The sequence below is a fragment of the Pinus tabuliformis genome, chromosome 4_2, assembly GCF_031772625.1.
Source record: "Pinus tabuliformis cultivar Carrire ecotype Pingquan chromosome 4_2, CPIR1, whole genome shotgun sequence".
Taxonomy (NCBI): domain Eukaryota; kingdom Viridiplantae; phylum Streptophyta; class Pinopsida; order Pinales; family Pinaceae; genus Pinus; species Pinus tabuliformis.
Window position 1 is genome coordinate 476,775,928 of NC_142304.1, and position 6,000 is coordinate 476,781,927.

A 6,000-nucleotide genomic window follows, 5' to 3' on the forward strand; every position below is an offset into this window, starting at 1 on the left:
TAGTAGGGTATTGACAATGATGAGTGATGCAGTGGTAGATACATCAAATGAGGTTGGTGATGATTATGATCATGATCATGATGATGAGGGTGGTTATGATGATGCTTTCGGTAGTACCACCCCATCGGATCATGGGCGTTAGGGTTTTAGTGATCCATCTGGTGGTACACCTCCTTAGTCGCCCAATGATGAGATGCCAAAGCTAGAGGATGTGCCTCGTGTTTCTCCTGACATAGCAGACCAACCACCTCCTCCACCTCTGAGTTTGCCAGACCGCGTTGAGGGCGTAGACGTAGTTGACCATCCATCATCTTATACTCATGCAGACTAGACACCTCCTTCTCCACCTCAACCGAGTTTGATAGACGGTGATCATGCAGTAGCTGACTATCCATCGTCTTCTACTACAGACTAGCCTAACACTACGTTTGTTTTATCGGATATTTGGTTGCACTTATTTGACTTGATGTAGTTATTGCATTTTTTGTTCATGTTTATGTACTTAATTTATATGTTGGCGTTGATGTGTATATTGTTAGGCCATGTTAGATATGTTCATTTAATGTGCTTGCAGATAGATATGTATGTGATAGTAGTTATTTGACATGAGATTTATATTATTTTGAGGATGTGTGTGGTGATGATGTTATATTAGAATGTTTGTGTTTTGTTAGATGTGATCACGATGATGATGCCATGCTAGATTATTAGATTTGTGTGCCAGCTAATGACGTTTATATGTGCTAGATGTGTATATAATTAGATGATGGTAGTGAATTCGAATGTGTATCTTAGATGATGTTTATGATTGTTAGATGATTATCATCATGATGTTTATTTTTATGAAATAATATTTATTATAGATTATGTATTGGTGAACTTATATCAAACTTTTATATATAAAATTGCATGCAAAACGACTTACTTTAAAAAAATGCAAAGATATTTTTATAAATTACAAAGTTTAGCATGGTTGAAACTATGGTTGTAAAATTACGCTGATATAGATTTAAGTTGGTATAATATATATGTAGTTGACATTGAAATATTTTATTTATAATTCATGTTCTCCACATTAAAATGTTAAAATATGCCCCCTCATAATATTTTCCTATATGTATACATTTAATTATTTTTATTGTTAATGTTGTGTGAAATATTACATATCAAATCCATATTAAAGATTGAAAAATTTACAAACATCCCTCATAAATTGAATTAGAAAAAAACTATTAATGGAGTAAGAATTCTCTCAATCTTTCTCACTAGAGTGAAAATATAAGAAAATTTTCAATTTAAATTACTTTACTTTTCTCTATATAAAGTATCTATAAAATTATGTTATTTAATATGGACATTGAAATATTTTACTTATGGTTGTAACTAACATATTTTTTGTTTTAAATATTACATGTAAATGGAACATAAAATGAATTACACATAATGTAATACCAATAATATTATTTCTTGTCATGTGCAAAAATTACATTTCTTCCTTGTAGTAAAAAGTAAATTATATTTTCAATCTTTTGGGTGGTGTTTGGATTGTGTACCGTCATTGTGGTGTTTTGGGTTAGTTTCTATCTGGGTTGAATATTATCTTACAGGGGTCCATTCTGGGTGGGATTCTGAGTCTTATTGTCTGCGTTCGAAAAGTGTAGCCGATTGTTACAAGTGTGTCCTAGCCCAGGTTGAGTGCGGAGAGATTCTCTTCTGGAAGATGGGTGGTCTAGGTGTTTTTAGGGTTCTTCTATCCTTGTTTGGAGTTCAATGGGGGCTCAAGTTGAGGTTGTGGTGCCTAGTAGTGTGTGTTTGGAACTTGGGTATTATTTTACTGAGGTGGTTGCTAGTGCTCGAGGCTCCATTGTGTCTAAGGTCTTGGGTGTGCTATGTTACATCCATGTTTAATCGAATTTGGTGTTCGGTTTTGGCCCTGGAGAAGTCCATTATGTCTACAGACTCCTCCACTGCCAATTCTTTTGAGGATGGTCTGCTTTTGTTTGGTGGCAATTGAGAGGTTGGTTTTTTTTGGGTTGGAGTGCACGTGGGGCTCTCATTTGTTCGACGGGAGTGCTCAGTGGACTAGTCAGGTGATTTTTAGTTGGGCTTTTGTAACACTCTCCTCCCACATTTACCCAAGCTAATCAGTCCACTGGGGTAAACATGAGACAAAGAGTTACTATGATATGATTCAAATCCCCATGTACAATTAAGGAAGTGGAATTGAAAAACCAAAAACAAACTGACCTTCCTCAGAAGCTACAGGACCCGTAGGGGCTAACCAACCACTTCAGGTGCCAAACCCCTGAATTAACCTACTTTTTGACTGAACTAGACCTCCATCCACACCCATGACAAGCCCTCTGATGGCTACTATCTCAGCAAACCACAATGTTTTTACAGGATGAACAACATATATTTTCTCTCACAACAAACTACAGTGTTGTTATAGACCCTCTCAGCAAACTACAATGTTGTTACAGACTCTCACAACAAACTACAGTGTTGTTATAGGCTCTCACAACAAACGACAATTTTGTTACAGACACTCACATCCAACTACGGTGTTGTTACAGGACTCTCACAGCAAACTACGGTGCTGTTACAGGAAGAACACATTTTTTTTAATCATGCAGTCTGTAAAAACACAGTTTAAAGATCCCTCAGTAACTCCCAAACGAAGGATATTTTTGGGAAATCGTTCATGGATTACCAAAGAGATCTCGTTCTGAACAAAACCTGGATGCCAAAATTTCAAAATTTGTCTTCCTTTGATCAGAAATCGACCCACAAAATTGGTGACAATTTTCTTTTACAAATTTTCTTTCTTCTGTTTGCTGGATACAGAGTGCTCTGTATTCTCGGATAGATTCAATTTTCTGCTACAAAAGCCATTAGTCTAAGAAATGTTGTTCAATTAACTTCAATCTCACACCAAAATTTACAACACCCCAAAAATGTTCCTCCTCTCCCCTTCCCAAAAACTCAAAATCAATTATCCAAGAAATGAATTCATGGATGTGAACCAATTTTCTTTAGCCCTAACTACCTACTAACTATAAAATCATTTCTTTTAACTAGATATTCCTAACTAATCTTAACTAAATATCAATTTTTTTTCAAAAATAAACTTTAAAATGTTCTAGCCTTGACATGTGACCAATCCATCACATTGCTAGGCTCTTGGACTGACTTTAATAACTTATCACTTTTTATGTTCTTGGCCTAATGCACCTGCATCACCCTCCATGCGAATGAGACCCTCTAGGGTCTCTCATAGCAAGGAATCCATGAAATTGTGGCTTTTTTTCAGGAAGTTTTGTGCCAGCGACCCCAAATTCTGAGCCATTTTTTTCAGAGCTAGGACTCAAGCCTTTGGCCAAAACTTCATGAAACTTCCAGAAATGATAAATAACATTGAAACAAGGCTACTAACACAAAAATTTTAACAAGGGCTTGACCTAAACCCTAACAACCATGACAGGCATTCTGTTAAACACATCATGAACATGTAATCTACAAGTCATAACAACATATCTAAACATAGGGACCTCATACTTATCTTAGATTTGTCAAGAAGGTCTGATGCCCTCTCACAATAGTTGCATTATCGTCTATTAGTTCATTCATTCATTAACAGTTCATTTACTAATTGAAACATGATGACAACCATAACCAAAGTCTGTCATAAACCATGCTTCTATCCAACATATAACCAACAGAATAACAATGATAAAACAACAATTAAAACCACATATTAACCAGTACAATTACACATGAAATAAAAGGGAGAAATAACTCTTATTAACATATGCAAAAGCCAACCAAGTTAGGGACTTCCACGTACCACCCGACCATAGATCTGGCTGAACCAAATCTTTCTTTTAGCCAATCACCCTCGTGCCATATATCAAGCATGAATATGGGACTTACAACAAAACAACCAGGGCTTCCTCTAGCTTTACCACAATCTTCCAAGGGATTTTTAGGCCCAAGCCCTCATTTATATAACCAGGATTTACCACAATTCCACCGAGGAATTCCTAGGCCCAAGCAAGAAACATACACTACCAGGCTTTATAACAATCTCACCTAATCCGAACTTAAATAGGAACGTAACAAAATACATATATAACCACAAATACAGAGATGCAACAAAAATAACATTTCATTTCTTTAATATCAAAGAACTACAATATGCTTACGAATGGAATGGACATAAACTAGCTCGGGCGATGGTAGCTTATCTCTGAGAAGAGATGTGGCGGCTACATGCCTATGAACTATGTTACAATGAGGATCAAAGGCCTATTTATTATTGAGAAATAATGGAAAACACTAAGCATCCAAAAACCTAACCCTAGGAGATGAAACGTCAAAACTGTGGGCCCCGTTTGGGTAAATTGGTACATCAACTTCCTGGGGTCGTAACCTTGGCGCATGATATTTGTTTGACGCGCACAATACTTGTTAAAAAGATCTATCTGAGGACTACAAATTTCGACTGCAAAAATCAAATAAACACATGTGTTTGTCAGTTTTCCAAAAAACGTCGTTTAGGGCCTCAAAATGTTTCCTTAAACGTCGTTTAAGGAAATAATTTCCTTCAGATGTTTAAGCATTGTGACAGGTGTTTTATTGATTTTGGTTGTATTCTGGTGCTTTTGGCCTTTCAAGCTTCAAACTTTTCCCTTTAGTCTCTTTTTGATTGTATGTAATGCCTAGCTAGCATTGGTCAACAAACCTAGTCGGGGTGAGACAAGTTATTTTTTGTTATCTATGTACTCCTTTTTTAATTAATGAATAGATAATCGACTTACAAAAAATAAAAAAATAAAAATTGTATTTCTTTATTCATTACATTTCTTCTTCATAATAAAAGCTATTTTTTTTTTTTATATATATACTTTAGGTTACTTTATATCTCTATATAAAGTTATATAAAATTAAAGTGTAAATTGAAGTATTGTAATTATGACCGACATTAATTTCTTTTGTTATTACTATTTTTAATTTTGTTAATTTAAATTATTATTTTACTATTTTTAAATGTAACATTTCATGACAACATCTCTCCCATGTTGAGTTGTAGAGTGGCTCTTGGCGCAATTAATTTAGATTTAATATAACTTTAATTATTTTTTTTTATAAAATTTAATTTATTGCTAAAGTTATGAGGTTTTCAAGATTAAATTTAATATTTATTGCAACTCTTACCAATTCAAATTAGAAATTTCTCTCTCTAAAGATGAGGATAAAGAAACGTAACATGATAAGGCTTCATGTGAAGCTACTTGTAGTTGGAGATTTTCTTTATTGGAAGTTCTCCCTTAAAGAGACAAGGGATTTTTTTTCTAGTTATAAAGATATAACATTTGATGTTATTTTGGTTCTTTATTCACTACTGTACTGGTTTAAATTTAACTCTTTTTAATAATAAATATGATTTAAATAATACAAAAATGATAATAAATTATATTTAAACTTTTGACAAATAATATGTTTGACTATTTCTTAATGAGCAACTTAGAAAATATTATTTTTTCCACATACTTATTATGGGACAGTCACTAAAATTCATGTTTTTCACACTTCTCCTAGCTAATATTATATCATATTCACAATGATAAATACATGCCTACTTTAAATAATTTAGTTATAAATACATAAAAAAATAGATATTTATTTCATATAATCTACATAGGAGACAAAAATGCATCACCGAGTCTATTTGAAAGTCAAACAAATGCCTCTTAATCACCATCACAAATTTGGTGTGCTTGATATGTTCATATTTGAGAAGTGTGACCTTGAATCCTTATTATGATAGATAATGTACACAATTGGAAATACTTAGCTTTAAGTACTATAAAAATGTTTCCACTGCAAAAGAACGTGAAAATGTTTGCGAATCTTACCAATTATATTATAAAATGTCAAGAAGAATAAAAAAATAATATAATTAGTGAAATAATGACAACAAAAACATACAACAATAGT